This window comes from Harpia harpyja, chromosome 1, assembly GCF_026419915.1.
Source record: "Harpia harpyja isolate bHarHar1 chromosome 1, bHarHar1 primary haplotype, whole genome shotgun sequence".
In the NCBI taxonomy this organism is placed as follows: Eukaryota; Metazoa; Chordata; class Aves; order Accipitriformes; family Accipitridae; genus Harpia; species Harpia harpyja.
In genome coordinates, this window is record NC_068940.1 from 37,535,287 (window position 1) to 37,553,817 (window position 18,531).

An 18,531-nucleotide genomic window follows, 5' to 3' on the forward strand; every position below is an offset into this window, starting at 1 on the left:
TGAAAGAGCAGAAGAGAGGACAGGCAGTCTGACAGCACTGCCCTGGGCTGAGCAAAACCAGCAAACCATAGCAAAACCAGTAGTCTCTTGAATTGAAAAGTGGTGCACAAGTGCTTTAAAATCACTAAACAATTTTTCCTGGTACATGGGTGACAGAATTTTGGGAGGCACGGCAAGGGAGAAGTGCTTTAATGCTTTAATGAAACCTCTGACTTTTATTCACTATCAAATTATGATTTACCTAAATGTAACTTAGACTAATAATTTCGTTTTTAAAAGCAAAACTAAATAAAACTGCCTGTTTTTTAACTGCTCTCTGCACCACTGAATCTGGGATTTAGCAGACTAATGGGATCAGTCATCCCCTACTTAAATACATCCCGGACAGGGTTCACAGGAATGTTTTTGTTTGTGTCCAAAATGCGCTGTCGTCTTCTTTTTAGCATCTCTGAAAATAAGTGAAGATCGTGACAACTGCGGATGGCGCCAGGTCTTGGCAGGCCGTGCCTGCAGGAGCATCTCTCCCATCATGCTGGCCCATGTCCCAGGAGACTCTGCTCCCCTTGACTTACCCCTCACGCTCCTTCTAGGCTTGCGATTTAGTGACCCACGTTCACTGTACCTAAACTCTGCCCTGCCCATCACTGGTGACGGTCTGAGGTATCAGCCCTGTACTGTGCTGGTCCCAGTGCTCTTGTTGCAGGCGGGGTCGTGCCAGATCCAGTGCCACATTCGCATTGGAGTGGGCGAGTGACAGTCATGACTGCCTGGGTTAGAAGATGGACAACAGGCAAAGTCTCCAAGGGTAGTGGTGGGAGCAATGCATTGGCATCCAGCCTGTTAGAGAAACCACTTCTTGAGTCTTAACAAACTCAACTCAGCTAAAACAACAGATAACTTATGTTAAAAAATCATTAGTGTTGGATATACAGCAATTCAGCTTCTGACCCCTAGTAGTAAACTGAAACTTCTAAGTGGAGAAATCCCACTGGGCTCAGCTCTGTCCTCTTGTGCTGCAATATAAATCCAGAATAGTTTGCTTTAATGAATCTGAGGACAGAACGAAGCCATTGAGCATTAACTGAAATTAATCATTTAGTGGGGAAGTACAAGAACAAATGGATTCAGGATCTTTCTGGAAGGCAAATATGAGCCACAAACATAGAGATGCTGTGACAGCCACCTTTCTTCTGGATAAAGTTTCACATCCTTCCAAACGGCACCCAGTTGTCTCCTCTGTGTAGTAAAGACCTTCCACTTCTTTTACAAAGCCTCCACGACTTATCTATTTTTGTTTTTCCCAGCTGTTGTTGTAAAATCTGTTATCTTTAATGTATTACCCTGAAAAACAACACACCTTTGAGAAGGCCAGTGGCCTGTGACATAATTAGATGCAAAATGCACATCTAAAAGCTGTTTACTTCCTGTAACACTAGGATAACTACTAATGAATCACCGACTCTGGGGATTCTCAGTTTGTAACTGGATACTCCACAAACTTCTTATCAGATCAACAATGATTTCTGTCAAAAAAGGGGAAAAAAAAAAAAAAAAGAAAAAGTGGGGGTGGGCAGGTTTTTTTCCCCTGAAACCAGAGTTTAGCCTATATGCACCAATTCTAAAGCATTTTTAGCATGTCAGGCAGAGTAGTCATGGTGAGTTTGAAGGGATAAGGGAAGATAAAGTGTATCAAAGCAGGATCTGACACTCGTGATGCTATGCAGACCTTTCTTTCTGAGAGCATCTCGCAGACTGGACTGACAGCAGGGATTAATCCATGCAATGGCAATAAACAATAGTTGAAGTGGGGTTGAGGCCTAACACCTGGATGTTATGTTACCATCAGTAAAGAAGCCTGTTTCATGCTGGGGATGAATATATATGATTCTGACACTGTTGCTTTCTCAGCAACAGGTAAGACTTCTCAGACCTTTTTTGTGAAAGGATTTTTTTTCTCTTTTTCTTTTCGCATGCAAGCAAGCTGCAGGCTGTCTGATTGAAATGAAATGCTTTAGCATGTTTTGCATATGACCCTTGTTGCCAGGTATGAGCGGCTTAAATGCATGGATTGACATTTTATGTTTATCTATAGATGCATATTTATTCTCTTTAAATCAGTCCCGCTAAATCAGAGGATCAAGCTTTCCCTTGCTGAGCATTGACACCTCTAAGTTGTTAAGGTTGTCCCGAGGGGTGTAGCTGAGTTTCCCACGCAGGACAGTGGGGATGTCCTCTCAGCATCTCAGCAGTGCCAGCGGAGGGGTGACTCCTGCGCCGGGAGCCACCAGGGCCATCATGTTGCATTGTCCTCAGCAGAACCAAGTTTGTCACATCCACTCAAGCGTGCCAGCACCGTGGAGGGGTGAAGGCAGGAGAACATGAGGAGATCTTCCCTTATCGGCCTCTCTCTAGGGTTACTCTTTTTGGCAATAAAGCTTGCCAAAAATTTACGTAAAGAATCTCAGAGGACTTTAAAGGACACAGAGAGGTTGAAACTTAACCATGCGCCAAGTGGTTCTCAGGAAACTGTGGTACAGCTAAACCTTGCTAGGAAGCTCACCGTGTGGGGGCTTTTATCCATTTTTTACCTCATTTACTCTTGTGTATTATCTCTGACTCCTCAGGGTCAGCCTATGTAGGTCAGGGATTCATTGACATAGATGTTCATCTCTCTTCTTTACAAGAAAAAAAAGGCAGGGAGGGAGAAAAGAGAAAGTGGGTTGGACAGACTGACAGAGGGCCCCAACAACCATGTCCAGAAAGCAATCCAGTGAGAGGACGTGGGAGCAGGCGCGAGAGGGGGCACGAAGGAAAAGAAAAATGCTTCAAGGGACCGTTTGGGCCAAGCAATGGAAAAACATATATGTAGGAGCTATCACACTGATTTGGAAGTACTTGACCTTGGTCTTCCCAGTACAGACCTGGTCTTACCAGGCTGAGAGCAGAGAACTGGAGACATGGCACGCAAAAAGCTCCAGCTCTCTCCCCTTCTTCACTTGGCAGCCTCTCAATTGCTTTACAAGAAAGATTTATCAGCCAGAAAACTTGCAGGCAGAAGTTTCTGCGGGGAAGCAGAAATGTTATTGAAGGTTTCTCAGTGAAATACTGCCTCCTCTTGGATCCAGATCTGTGTGCTGAACTGGGAAAAACGAAAATGTTCCCTCTTTGAGTGCTTTGACTCAGATGAAGAGACATTTATCTGAAGGTGCCATAGGGTTTGAAATCTCAAGAGCAGGCACAGAAATGGCCTTAAAAGGGCTTGTTATTTTACGGTGTGTTTTCCAGGCAACAGAAAGGAAGCTCATCTTCTACAACATGCTTTATGAGGTTACTCAAATGATGGACTCTGGTCCACATCCAGACTGCACCAAATTCCCAAATGTAATTTCTCACGTAGTTCATTTCCTAGTCTCTTGGCAATGAGCTGCCACTAATCCTAGCCATGGAGGTGGCACTCACTGCCTGGCTGGCCAAGCAGACCCTGGGGCTAGAATTCTTCCAGCTAGCTGGCTTCAGTAAAATTACTTGGAGAATTTAATTATCCTAGTCATGTACTAGGATATCCCCTGAGAAAATAAAGGGAAATGCAATGTATTTGCCAATTCGTGCTCTGTTGCAAACACGATGTGCATTCAGCAGCATCAGACTATACGTATTGAAGGTTCAATTGCTAAGTCACTTGGCCAAGATCAAGAAAGATTTTGCTTAGGATAGCAAGGAATTAAATCCAGATTTCCCAAAGCCATATGCTAACTCCATCCTGCCAGTCTGGACTCATCCACACTCAATATAAATCAACATTTAACAAGGGACAAGATCGCTTTTGGCCGTAGTTATCAAGAGGTACAAATGGCTATTCCGCTTTCACCTATCATCTCATCTAGTTCTTTATAACTACCCAGTCCTTCATCAAAAATAGCACGGGGAAATATCAGCTGTGACTCCTTTGTGAACTAACTGTTCTGTCTGTGTCAGCTCCTGCAGAGACATTAATTTAGATAAGTAGCTATGATTAGTTTTTTTCTTCTATCCCTTTCTCTGCCTAAACAGAGACTTAACATAATTTTGTCTCCTTCCTCTGCTAGTTGACTGGTGTATTTAGATGTTACAGAAGAGATTTCATACACGTTGAATGCTTGCAAGGGCCAAAGTCTGAGGTTGGTAACCAGTGAAGTATCTGGAATACAGAAGTCAGTCTGTCTAATTCAGTCCCACTCATGTGTTACTGGAAGCCTTTCTGCTAAATTCAGGCTTACGATCAGCCTGTTAATGTTTACAATGTGGCTCTTTTGGAATAGATGGGAAGGATTTGCAAAGTGAATGTGCCTATAAAATCTCTTATTTATATGCATCATTTGAGTGATTGTGTGTGCAGAAGGACAATGACGTGAGTTGTTTCCTATGCAGTGTATTCAGCAGTCTTTTTCATGCAGCAGCGTGGGCACAATGGGTTTTTAGGGGCATTCATCAGTGCCCTCCTCTGTAACCTGCCTCACAGAGTTTACAGCAACTTGATTTCAGAGTGTTAGATTTCCAGAGGAAAAAAAATGCATCAAGCAAGACTTGGAAATCTGGGCAGGTAGGGGATTGCCGTAGCACCTGGGCAGCTGCTCAGCCTGGCAAAGAGTCTTTGGAGTGGCGAGGAGTCCCATCCACTGCTCTCTGTCTGATGTTTGCACCTCTTCTGGATCTCGGGGTATTTTTTTGCCCAGGTCCTTTAGGCATTTAAAAACCTGTTTCTAGAAACAAGGGCCATGCTTGGGAAGGGAATGTCCTTTCTGTGGTTATGAACAGGGAAGTATCTGCTGGATGAGAGCCAGATCCAGCTACAATCAAGTAGGAACCACATTGTGAAAAGTCTAACGGTGAAGCAGGAGGAGGACCCCCTCGATGGGGGGTTTTACCCTTGGCTGTTTACGAAAACACATCATAGCTTAGGTACTGACTTGTGCCTTCCTCCTCTCCCAGCTTTTGCCTGTCTTGCCCTTCCATGGGGACATGAGGTCGGTGGCTTTTTCTCATTTACGTAGGCTGAACAGGGCCCAGCACACAGAGGCTGACATGAAAACTCTGGAAGATACTGCAATACAGATAATGTATTCACAATATTGGCTGAATGCATCATATAATAAAGCCTTTAGGCTAAAGAACACCTAGCAGCAGAAACATGCAAATCTTGCTCACAAAATCTTATATATGATTTATTTCTTGATGCAATAATAATATTGCTTCACAGGTCTACAACATCTTCTTATCCAAGTGTTCCAAACTGCTTTCAAAATTTTAATTCCTAAGGTCTCAGAGCAGCACTGAATGGTAGATACCCACCTTGTTCACTTACATTCATTGAACTACAATATTAAAAAAAAGCAAATGAAATCTGCATTCGGTTTTACTCGGTGATGAAACCTGCTTGTCACTGCAACAGAAATTAACCTTTTGTCAACAGCTGTTAACAGGAGGGTTGCAAAGACCCTGACTTCCTAAACTGCGGAAATAGCTAAGAAGCAGCAGTACTCTGACATCTGAATTTTAATACACTAACCCCTTAGGAAGCTTATCAGAAGGGTAGGGGGAAGTATTTGTGCAAAATGCTTTTATTTGACTGTTTTCTCTCCATTCAGGAAGAGTAGTTGCCCTAACAATAGCATGAATCTAGTGTATCAGTGAGTTGTATCCCTTGAACTCCAACTTACAGAACAAAAGACTTCTAAGAAGCATCCATGCAGCAGATGTTTAGTTATCTGAAGTGTCAGAATGCCAATTAGATATTGAACATGGCAGGAGGAGGGTGGAGTTTCCAAAACAAATGAATGATGAATAGGAACAGTTCCCGAGTTTGGTCTAAAGTCCTGCTGTTCTTTTGTAATATGATTTGTGGCAAATTTGTTTTGTCACTGAGGCATAGTTCCCCTTCAGGATTTAAGTGATTTTTATAATCACTCCAAGGAAACTTTAAAAAAAAAAGGAAAGGGAGAAAAAAAAAAAAGAGAGAGAGAAAGAATATGAGGATAAAATGCCCTATTTGTTATGAAGAACAGGCTCTAAAAATGAACATGATTTAAAGTGTAACCAAATAATCCTGTCTTCCATGTGGTTCATACATAGGGGCTACTCCCCCACAGTGAAAACCTAGCCTTGCATTGAAATAGAAAGGGGATTCTTTTTCAGGGGGGGAGTGGGGGTCAAAACATGAATGAATTTAGTGAAAAAATTGTTTGTTTCAGAGATTAAATTTTAGATTTTGCTGCTACTCAGTGGAAGGGTAATCTTGTACATGGTGGCATGAAGGGGGTTAAAAAAAATCAACTAGGTTACAAAATGCCTTCATAGCTGACTTGCATTTTTATTGTCATTGACCTCAGTAAATCATTGTTAGAAATTAATATAACGTGGACATTTTCAGTTCAGCCTTTTACGTGGCATTATGTTTAAAATAGTTGTCTTTGACTTGCAAAATGCTCTAGATTATTCTTGCTTAATAGTTGCACACAACTTGTAAATGTACTTATGACAACTGATTCTGTGTGTGTGTCTGTCAAATAAGAATAATACTGGACAGTATAAAATACCAGGCAAAACAGCAGAGCGGAAATTGGACTTGCATTGACTTAAATAAGCAAGTGCTGTGACAAAATTGTTTAGTTCTCTTTTGACCTTTTGAGGTCACGTTTGACTATTTATGCTATCTCCTAATGCTCTACTTCTCCCTGCCTGGTAACAATTATGTGTTTACGCTGTTCTTTGCCTTCCCAGTTGGTATATTAAACAATCACTAATTACTGCATAAAAATATACATTCCTATTTTGGAGTTTCCTGTAAACACCCATCTACTTCTAAAGTACTCTATTTAAACAGCTGAATGAAAACCTGCATGTTTTAGCCATGTTGGTTGATTTGTTTAAAACAAAGGCATAGAAACCAAAATATTAAAAATTGGCATCAATTGTTTTTCCATCCAGATATGGGGTATAGAGAGTGAATAACAAATTCTGGGGAGGAGGCAATTGAATGATGTAGGTAGACTGAGATTTTGTTTACAGTAGTGTTAACAGAGGAAAAGCTCAGCTGAACACAATATTAATAGACATTTTGTGATCATCATTAAGTGTAGTATTTGGCCCTTTTTTCTTGGGTGGGGTATTACTAAGAAAACTGAGTATAAGACCTCTCTTAGTGTCCTACATATGGCAATTCATGTCAAATCCAGGAGAAAAGGCAATAAGAATTAAGGGTCTCAGGAGTGTCTTTAAGAACTTGATGTTATAAAGTACTGAGTGAGTTCCACTGCTTTCAGAGCTTTCCCCATTCCCATTGAGGTCTACAGCTGTTACTTAATTCAAAAGGCCACCAAGCCAAAGTGTAGCTAATTTGAAGTTGGATCCTGATGCTCATATTTAAGTACTTGAGTGAAAGAGATTTGGTATTCAAGATATTTGGAGATTCCATCTTCTACTAACTAGCGGTTACTAAATACTTTCAGAAAATATTGATAAGTTTTCATGGAAAGTATCCAGCCACTGTAAAACCTGTTTGATTTCTTTTTTTTTTCCTTTTTTTCAATTGTATATCCTCTAGTTCAATGCTGCAACTTGGAAATAATTCAGGCAATTTATTGTTGCTACCATTGAGAGCCAGACTGAGCAATTCCACCCAACTCAGTATTTCAATGCGTTTCAATAAGGCTGTTAAGCACCAAATAGGTCATGCACTTTGCCCACCTGGTTCTTTGTTGTAGTGTTTAAAAGCATTGAAGGCTTATGGAAAATTGTTTACAAAATACAAATTATTTTCTTGCCCTCTTAGTTTATGAACTCTACCTCCACACTGAATATTCCTTTAGAGAAATTAGTTTGTGAAAATGAAAATGCTAGATCAATCATCTGCTTCCTGGGTAGACTGGATCTTTCTGCTTTTACTTTTAAAAATATATGCAAGGGCAGATGGTTCAAAGTGAGTGTTAATTGTGTCTAACTAGCTCAAACATGTCTAGTTTTCCAGTTAACCACATAAACGAATCACTGTTGAATCTGAAGATGTCTCTTGCTGTCTTGTACTGAAATTAAATCAACACTGTATCCTTTAATAGATCCTCCTGATGCTCTAGAAGCAGAGAACAAAGCGGTATGACATGCATACCCCATATTAAGGACGCCAACATAAACTGACAGAATCTCTGCACTCGATGACGTTACAGTACGTAAAGCAGTGAAACGGGACAGGAAAGCCATTTCCCATGCTATTTCCTGATTTCCTGCTCTCTGCATTCCTGCACATAAACCTTTAATTCATTTCAGAATGCAGAGGTCATGACAAAAAGTCAGAGGATAAATATACCCTTTTGACAAACAGAATGTTGACAGCAATTTTTACCCAAATGTTTCTGAGGCCAGGTGTTTCCCATATACTGTATTGAAATGTGTACCTCTAAATGTTTTGTTAGTATTTGAACTGTAAACACTCTTAAGCATTATGCTCGAAAATAATTTCTTGATGGCAAGGCAGAAATGTTCCCATCTGTATTTGTGCAAGACCAATGGTCTGTCTAACCAAAGAGATTTGGGGTTCCAGGGACCTAGGGGCTACATGGTGTAAAATAAATGTCCCTTTCAAACACAGCGAATGGCAACTAATGTAGAAATTATGAACTTAATATTCTCTTATGATTGAGCAATGCAAATATTTGCTTTTGAGTAACAAAGCAGCCAAAGATTTAACTGAGAAATCACAAAGGAGAAACTGGTGTTGAAAAAGAAAACACCCTGCTCCCGCCCAGCACCCTACCATCCCTGGCACCCGCAGGAGACGACACTAGCTCTAGAGCAGAGTCCCACAAAGGTGGGCTCTCTATACCCTTTGCAGCCTGACAAGCCTTGTACAAACGCACAGAAAATAAACTTTTAGTTGTGGAGGCTGTAGTGGCTACGAGGCTTCCCTGGATGTGTTTGGGAGGCCAAGGCTGAGAGCCATCAGAGAGCGTGCCGGAGCCTGGAGGCAGCGAAGGGCTCTGCAGGGTGTCCTCCTCTGCAGCCAGGTTATTCAGCCTCCAGCCTCGACCTCCACCCGTTAAATCTTCCCTCTGTGCATAAAATTTTGGAAAACTTTGCCCTTGTGTCCTCCACAGCTTGGTACCTCATCATTGCTGCAGATAACTGGTCATTATAAAACCACATTTGTCTCCCTGGGAAAATATGGCAGGGTGAGAAAACATTTTTTGTTAAGATCAGAGGTGTGTATAGGACATGCGTTTTTCCAGGTGTCAGTAGAGACTTGCTAAAATGTTTTCTCTCTCCTTTGCTGGAAGTGAACCAAACCCTGCCTGTTCCTCAGAAGAGGAATTATACACCTTATGAATTTCAATGCCTGTATTCTTGTGTTTCTAAAGGTCCATTCAGAATGAAACCTTCAAAACATAGGAATGATCAATCTGTGTGTGCAGGAGTGGCCAGAAAGCAGGTGTGATTTCATCTGTGTATAGATAACTTTTCTCTGGACAAATTCTCGACTCTTCAACCTTTGTTCTGTTTGCAGAATGTCCATGGATTTAATTACACTTTCTTAAATTAATTTTTTGTAGCCAATTCCTAGAACTGGAGCCAGTGGGTTTACTGGAAATATTTTCTTTCCCTGATATCCATATTTAATTCCACTTACAGCAACTACAAGACATGCTCTCCTCAGTCTTTATTTTTCTCCCTGTTGACAAGCTCTGTTACTGTCCACACCTGCAAAGTATGAGTGAAAAATGCGGTAAAATAATACCAAATCCAAAGGAAGGAGAGGGAGCAGGTAAAAATCCGCTGAGATTGTCTCATATGGCAAAGAGCTACCAAACTCTTTTAGGATATTGATCTTGCACTTAGTTTCAGCATAGTGAAACAGATTTAAAGAATATAATGTGGGATCCCCCAATCATTATATTGAAATTATTTTTTGTTGTTTCTTATTATGAGAACAGATGTGTTCTCATAGTCAACAAGAGAATCTACATGTGCACCATCATGGTCTCTCTCAGTAGCATTGCCCCTATTGTGAAAGCGCTGAACAGCCAGGTATGCAATCTGTCCTCCTTTCCTACCATCCCCTATCTGCCCGAGCTCCATGTGTCTCATACACATGCCCGCTCTTAGATAAATGCATTAGTGATTAAAGTTTTACAGACAACACATGGCTTGACTGAGCGCTGCAAAATAAAAAGAACAAATGACCGCTTCAGAGCATTGTGACTCATAAGATAAGATGAGCACAGGCAAACATCATTACTGTAGTATAATTAATACTTGCTGTTATTAATATATCAGCCATGCTGCAGGACAGGCACCTATAGCCTGTGCCTCCGAGGCTTGGAAAGGAAAAGAGGAAAACGAGCTGAGTTTCTGCCTTCTCTGAGATGGCATGGCCAAAATTGGTGATTTGATTCTTGGCTGCATGAAGTGGAAGGCATCAAGTGAGGGGAGAGGAGTTTTATCACCTGGTATACAAAAGGAAATAGAGGGCTCTTAAATGAAGGTAGAAAAATCTAATGGCTGGAAGCTGGCCAGTCAAGCCAGGAATATGGTGCAAACTTCTAACTGATGGCAGTTCATTGCCCAGATAATCTACCAGAGCTAAATACTGCATTGTTCTTTACAGATATTTTAAAAATAAGGATTTGAACTGTTTAAATGATGAAACAGAAGTATGGCATGCACTGTGGCATGCTGGGAGTCACACAGTGAATCTCGCAGGATGCAACGGAGAGTGGCAGCAAATATTCTGCAGTGAAAATACAGAATACATACACTTTGGTAACTGCCCAGGTGGATTGCACCCCTAGATAGCAAATGCTGCATTCCCCAAGGGCACGGTGGCCATCCATGAGTCCTAGCTCAGACTGGTGGTTACATGCCACAGTCCAAGTCAATAAAGTGCACAAGTTTTGTTTAGCTAAAAAATCTTCAGGATTAGATGGCTCAACTTCAAATGATCCCCTGATAAGCAGAGAGAAAATACACACCATCAATTTGCTATTATTTTGAAAAGAAGAGCCTAAAGAGAAAAGGGATAACTGTAGGTGACTGGGAGCAGTTGAGGTTCAGTGGTATTACAGATGGTCCTTATAACCATAACAGACTACAGGGCTTCCCTGCTGAGAAACTCTGGCTTAAAATGACTTAAAAGATATCTCAGTACCTTTACCTTTTGTGGGTTTTTTCTCCAGAGCAAGAGGAAGATTTGATCTTTCAAATAAAAATAGAATAGGACCTGCCTTTAAATAAATCATGAAAATAAGAGGACAGAAGGTCAGCCTCCCTTCTGCAAGTGCAAGATTTTGTGTTGTGCTTTCACTTGCATGAGGTGTGGGACTTGGCAATGATCTGTTGGACCAAAAATATTCTGGACTGCTAAGTGTGGATAGGGAATAGCAAAAAATGAGAGAGAAAATTGATGAGAAAATAAAAACCAGTTTATCTTTTTCTGCTCTATTTAGCTGTCTTTTCAACCTTCTCAAGAGTGTATGTTTATAATGCTATCCCCATGCTGAGGATTTGCGGTCATTCACAGGACACAACTGAGAAACAGACAAAAAGGGAGGGGTGGATGGCACTGAGGAGCTGTTATTGCCCAGATCAATGTTTCCTGCAATCCAAACCACTGTACTTTTCTTCAAATGAATTGATTGCAGCTGTCCAGATGTCATTGGCTCCCTGGCATTAACTCTCCTAGCAACTTTCAAAGTGACTTCTCCCCTTGAAAATTTAAAGACTGTTATGTACTTAGCCTCATACATTAGGTCTCCCAAGGGACATCTGTGCATTACTATGCCTTATTTTGACAAGGGTGCTTGTAATGGCTGCCCTATTCAAATGCACTCTGCAGAAGGTAAATCCTATGTATAACTGCAGTCTGCTTCAAAAATTGTTTGATAAAACCTGGAAAATACTACTGAAAAATAAAACAATCCTCTTTGCCCGTAACAATTATTTGCTTTAGAAGTCAACTTGGTTTCATTAGATACCAAAGTTTGAAAGCAACCTTCAAAGACAACCCTCCTTGCCCCCATCCCCCAAATAAAATATGACAGAGATGATAAATAGATTAGGGTTCTGTTTGCATATTGATAAGAAAAAGTACATTACATCAATGTAACCAAATATCTTATCACAGCCATTACAGACTTCAAGGTCTCTATTAATATGAGGGCAGGGAAAAACTTTAGTGGTGAAATCAGTTAATTCACAGGGTGGGTTTGGTCCCCTTCAGTTTTTACAATGTGATGTGAATTACTACGCATCATGGATTTAATGAAGTCATGGTATCCTCTCAGATTATTCAGATGACCTAAGGCTCCTTAAATTCCTCATGTGTTTTAAAATGACTCACGTACAGAAACCTTTCCCCTGAATTGTAGCAAGAGCACTCTGATCTCTGCGAGATTGGACCTGGTGTTTTGTTTGTGCTGTAAGGAAGACCTTGCAGCGTATTCCCATAGTGGTGGGCTTTGATTTTTAAAAGATACTCAGCTAGTAGGTGGCCAGAGATATACAGAGGAAACATATATGATAAACTCCACAGGATAATAAGGAACTATATGAAGTTCTTGCATGTTTCTGGCAATCTTTAATGGACTCAAGTGACTGTAAAGCAGGATGCGTAGTGTTATTTTCGTTTTGTTTCCTTTCTTGACTTACGGTTTAAATCCAGAACATTGAATCATGATGTGATGACTTGAAATGTATTTTTCAAGTGTTGTGTCAACTTCCATGAAACTGGGAAAATTAGAGAGGGAGAAGACCTACTAGATTAAGAATTTCCCTTTCCTTTCAATACCACCTCCAGTGACCCGGCTAAAGAGGTTTGAGGGGATACAAGGAAGGGGACTTCCCCAGGTGGTATTCTGCAACCTCTCTGGTGACAGGGTTATGCTGAGGGCTAGGAAATATTTTGTTTTCTTCAAAATATCTTCCCAGCTACTTAGACCCAGGTCCTCCAGGTTGCTCAGACTCACCAAGACCCTCCTGCAGTCTCCTGACCAGCGGTGGAGATGCTGCCTGGAGCTGGCCCCTGAGCTCCTTGCATGGTGCAGAACTGCTGGGAGGTGTTTTTTTGCAGGCTCTGCAGAAACCAGCACACTGGGAAAAGATGTCCAAGTTAGTCACTTAGAAAAGCCACCTTCCTCTAGGGAGCAGGTGCCTCCCTAAGCACTGTTTGCATCTTGTAAAACAAAGAAATCACTGTAACCTCTTTCCTAAAGTATTATGTTTATAGAGGGATACCTCCAGAAGGGAACTTCCTGGTATTATTGGATTTCTAATGTAATTTTGCTCTGGGCATGCAGGAATCCTTGACAGCCATTCTCATTTGCTTACTGTTTAATGGTCTGTTCTAAGACATTGGTAGTCCCACTCTAACTACTGCATACCATATTTTTATTATTATTATTGCTGTTATTGGCAATGTTATTAAGAAGTTTCTGGAGTATTAAACAGCTTTCTTCCCAGTGCAGACCTCCCTGGGACAGGACAAGTCAGACTGACCTTAGGCACCCTTGTTATTTCTAGGTACATAGTGCACCTAGAAATAGTTCCTGCATAGTTCCATCTTTAAGCTGCCAGCTTAGCATCTTTCATAACCATCAGTTACCAGCCTTTTTTTTTGTTGTTTGAAATGTCTGTAATACAAAATGCAGTTACTATCTGACCCGAAGCACCTCTGGAGTAATATGTAATTCAAAGATAGTTACAGGCTGTGAAACAGGTCTGCTGATGCACACTGGAATAATAACAATGACACTAGGAATGCAAGTCTGAGATTTTTTAGGTACTACCTGTAAAACTGGCATGACAAGGTAGCGTTTTTCATGACTGGAATTTGATGTGCAATAACACTGTCATGAAAATTGTGCCAAGGGCCCGCTCACTGCAGAGCATTTGTTCAGCTCCTAAACTGGCTGTAACTATGACTAAACCCTGGTGTTTGCCCATGGCAAACAGCAATTTAGGCCCTTGACATAACCCATTAAGCCCTACCTGCTACAAAGGAAGGCAAAATAGCTTTTCTTCCCTCCTTCTGTCGACTGAATTTGGGGATCTGCTTTCTTCTCTGTCTAGCCTTCAAAACAGAGGTGTTGGCCCAGTTGCTGTAACTTCATAAACTATTCTAGTGCTGAGGAAAGTTGTCCAGCATATGTCCTGCAAGGCTAAAAGGAGTAAAACTGTGTTTTAGCCACTGGAGTAATCAGGCAGGGCTTTAAATGCATTCCAAAAGATGCATCTTGTCCTGGACCACCATTTATCAGGAATAATTGTGCTGCCACCCATGGAAACTTGCTGAAATGAGAACAACGTTTGTATGTAATTGGGCCCAGGAAGCAGACCTGCATGGCGCAGAAATGCCTTTTGCATAGTCACTTGTCAGACTAGAAACCCTGTAAAGCAAATTCTTCTGTTAATGTGTGCAATGCTATGAAGTAATGTCTGGTACTGGATAAGTTCCCAAAACTGTAATTTAATTTCAAACTGCATTTAGTTTATTTCTCTGTAGGAAAAGTATCAGCTGTGCAGAGCTCTGAGCCCACTGTCACTAGGGCTAAATGCAACAAATTATCTTCGGAAGGAATAAATTTAGATTTGCTTTACATATTAGTGTATTTCAGAAGATTATCACATCAATGAAAATTCATTTTCCTGCACAACTTGCATTGCTTCTGCTGGCTCCAAAAAAGTCATTGGGGTACTGTCCCCTTCAAAAACTCTTTAAAGGAAATACTGTGTAATTCAGAAACAAAAATGCATGGGAACTAGCAATACACAAGTCTTCACAAGCTCAGGGCTTGTATTCACTGTAGATAAGTGTGTTTTTCCCAAATCTCTCAACGTCCTGAGTTTGCAGAATTGGGACAGAAAATCTCATTTGAAAACAAAAACTTGCAATTTGGTTTTGTTGTTTTATTTAAGTTTAATAACACAGTCTTAGATCCACACCAAGTAGCTTTCTCTCATCAAGTTTCAGAGCATGCATAAACGTGAAAGCGGCTTATACATGGGCTAAACCAGAGCTCACTAAATGGTGAAAGCGTGACAGCAAAGACCGATTGTCTGCAGAGGGCTTTGGGATGGCACTCTGAATTTTCAGACCTTCAGGGTAGGTCGGCAGCTTTACTCCCAAACCACGTAGATATTTACCAGACCAGTAAACGGGGAGGGAGAAGGGGAGCGCAAAATGTTGTTCTAGTTCAAACTACAGAAAGCCAAAAAGGGGACAGGGAGAGAAATCTCCGGTTCACTTCTATTTCCCTTTCCCTGCTGAGATCTGTATTATTCTTGGACAACCACTGTGTGAGTCTTGGCATCGAACATCTATAGCTGCAGGGCAGACCTACAAGGCAGGCTGTACCAGGACCAGGGTGACCAGTACTTCCAGCTCCTTCCCAGCCAGCTGGGAGCCAGGATGAGTGAAGATCCCCAGATCAGAGCAGTTGTCTCCCAATCTCTTTCTCCCTTCCCAGAACCCAGGAATATTTCTCCCACTTGAAAGGTGGCCAGCAAAGCAGCATCTCTTTCATTCAGCAGCTACTGGGGACAAAGGGAGCATATTCACACTTTCACGATTTCTTTTTTTAGAAGCTGAAGAGAATTAAATTGCTTTGAGAAAGGAATTTCTAAATCCAGGATGTCAGGGTTGCAATGAGGAAGTTGCGAGTTCTGTTCAGCTCTTCATCTGACTTGGTTTTCCTGTCCAGCCACCTCAAAGGTTTCTGGTTTTGCTCTTCCCTCTGGACAGTAGCAGATTTTGGTGTCCTTTTTGTGCATTATCTTAGTTCCAGTGGTGCAAACTGCATGCAGCATTTCTATGCAGGTACTATTTTGTAATGTCAGCGATGATTTCTTTTAGTGTTGATTGTTGTCTGCCTGGACCAGCCACTGGGATCTGAACAATGGCAGGTTTTGTGGTGTGATATTCAACACACAGGCTGTAAAGAAACGGCTGTCTAAGAAATGGTCAGACACAAAAGTACACTTTGTGACCTTCCTTCTTCCTCTCCTCTTCACAAATTGGGTAACACAATGAAATTCAACTTGGGGCCTGCACTTTATCCATTTGTGATGGGTCTTCCATTTCCAAATTTCCCCTGAAAAATAACAAAGAGAGTGTAGGAGTGTTACGGGATCTGACACAAAGAAAACCTGCAAAATTGCACTCAGATAAAGGACGGGAAAATAGGTAAAAGCAAAACTTGTTTATATTTAACACGGATCTAGCTGAAAATGTAGAGAACTAACAAAACCAAACCCCACGTATCAACTGTGAGGCACTGTCAGCATGTCCGTCTCAAAAAATACATATGAGTGAGGAGCTGTCCTGGGGAACAGCAAGGCAATGTTTTCAAAGTTTCTTTTTTCTTTCCCCCCTCAGCAAATCCGGGACTCCAACCTGAATGATTGTTTCATGCTAAATAATATTAGCATTTAAATAGCCCAGCATTGTAGTTAACAACTGGGTGAGAGTAATGGGAGGATGGCAGTGCTGGGTTCACACCTCTGGCCCTGGCCCTTATTCGGCTGGGGACCACTGCCGCCTCCTACCCTCAGCTGTGTTAAAAGGAGGCAGCCCTTCTTCCCCCTTTGTTTAAGATCTTTGCAGGGATAATGAAGATCTAGCAGCAGCTACAAAAAGCTAAAATCCTAGGCCCGTCTTTTAGGTTTTGCCTACAACTGCGTATAAGCCCGTGTCTTCAGCTTGAAATATTACCCTGATCAAGTAACTCTCAACAAACTGCTTGAAACACATTTAAAAATTCTCTTTTTCTTTCATTTAATAAGCTTGACATGCTTTCACCTATAAGGAGACTGCACAGAATATGTGTATACTCAGGTGTCCTTATTGTCACAGTTGATATGTTGCCATGGAGGAAGGCTATTAATGAGAGGAAATTAAATTAGATCACCTCTGTGCACATTTATCTGCACACAGCACAGCTTCAGTCTTAAGGAAAGGGAGTTCTTGTGGGAAAGCAATTAATAGATGCAGGTGCACAGAAAAAAAATGCATTTCTTCTAGACCTCTGAAAGATGCAGCTCGCGTATGTCGCTCTTTGGCATGCTAATCACCAAATTTCACAGATACAAGGTGATTTATTTCACACAAATTTCATAATTAGCAAAATTTATTGTTTTTCCAGAGTTCCTTTTAAAAGATAACAGAGATGTAGTTGTGTAAGGTAGGGGATGTAAATCATTTGCAGCTCATGTAGAAACCTGTTAAAGATATCATAGTCTTGTCTGATGCAGTATCCCATAGCAGTTTGTTGGATAAAAAGGAGGTGTCCTAATGCCAGAAAATCCTGGGGTCTTGCTGCAGCTAGGAGTGATGAGAGGCAACCTAGGTAAGATGAATGTGTGTGATTAGCCAGAGGAGAGAAGGCTGTATTTAAAAGAAAATGGATCTTCTGAAAGAAGGACAGGAGGCCATGGGAAGAAGGGCCTTTGTGTCAACAGGAACTTTCTGCCCCACATCCATGGCAATGAAGAATATAAGACACGGATAAAATCTAAACCAGATCCTCAGTACTGATAAATTTGTTGGTGGGTTGTTTTTTTTTTTCCTTCTGTCACATCTTTAGCAGCATCTCAGCCCATAATACATAAGTGTAAAGCACTGGAAGAAGAATTAATCCTGTAAATGTACCAGTTACTGGGCTAAAGCAAAAGATGGCTATCCTGGTACCTGACCCTGTGAGCAGAGGCTGGGACCAGATGTCGTGGCCGCTGCTGGGCGAGAAGTGTGGGACAGTAATTGAGCACATAGCTGTGCGTTCGGGTTTTTTAGACAGCCTGGGTAACAATAATCCCTGGAACAGAGACTAAAATATCAACGATTATGGCAGTCATTTCTTAATTATGTATTTTTTAGTTACTGGGCCCTGATTAGAGCCCAGTTTCAGAAGCAGCTGCAGTGTAACTGCAAGGAGGTCCCCGTGGGACCACTCCAGGGGGTGCTGGGATAACCAGCAGCACATCACACCCCCCTGCTCTGGGAGGAGGGGGCTGTGGGGTGTCCAGACTACAAACCAGATTGGGAATTGGCCCAAGTAAAACTAGCCTGGTGTTAAAAAGAGTTTTAATGGGTTTTGCTGTCAAACTGTAATTGCGGGTGCCAAGGTCTGGGCTTTCGCCGCACAGACTTGCTGATGAGGTCTCCGTATTGCCCCCCGTCGTTTTACTGGAGTTGGGTTTTATGCCAACTTGAAGGAGTTAAATTTGCCCCTGGAGGCATCCAGAGCCAGGGCAGGGGAGGTGGGTAGGTTGGCAGGAGCCTGCCCAGGGAGCAGGACGCTCCCTCCTGCAGCCCCTCACGAGTACAGCATCGCAGCCTATGGATTTCCCTTGTTTTGATTCGGTTAATGAAGAAGGGAGACTAATTATTAGCCTTTTGAATCTCTGACCAATCAATTCTGACTCCGTGACATTACTTAGCACTTATTTTGCTTCACAGGGTGACAGATTAAACATTTTATAACTGTAGGTAATTGTCCTCAGTTTAAAAACAAG